Genomic DNA, 348 nt, shown 5'->3' with positions numbered 1-348 from the left:
CCGCTAGGAAACTGCATTTCGATGACTGATCTACATGACTGTAATAAGGCCAATCTGGACATACGGAGTTGAGCTCTAAGGCTCCACTAAACCTTCGAATTCCTCTAGTTAATCCTTACAATCCAAAATCCTTAGTGATCCTTACTTTGTCACAAATCAAGTAATTTATCAGGACCTCAATGTTCCATATGTTGCCGATTTGGCCAGAACCAGATACCATTCCTTTCATGATAAAGTTCCAAACCACCCTAACCTATTTGTTTCGAACCTGGCTTCCCCTTTAAGACCTGATAATCTTCCTAGGCGTCTAAAAAGAAGCTTCGGGGCTCAGAGCTTTCGAATTCCTTT

This window comes from Halyomorpha halys, unplaced genomic scaffold, assembly GCF_000696795.3.
Source record: "Halyomorpha halys isolate HHAL.00 unplaced genomic scaffold, Hhal_1.1 Scaffold189.1, whole genome shotgun sequence".
Lineage (NCBI taxonomy): Eukaryota > Metazoa > Arthropoda > Insecta > Hemiptera > Pentatomidae > Halyomorpha > Halyomorpha halys.
Note: the sequence above shows the minus strand (reverse complement) of the source record.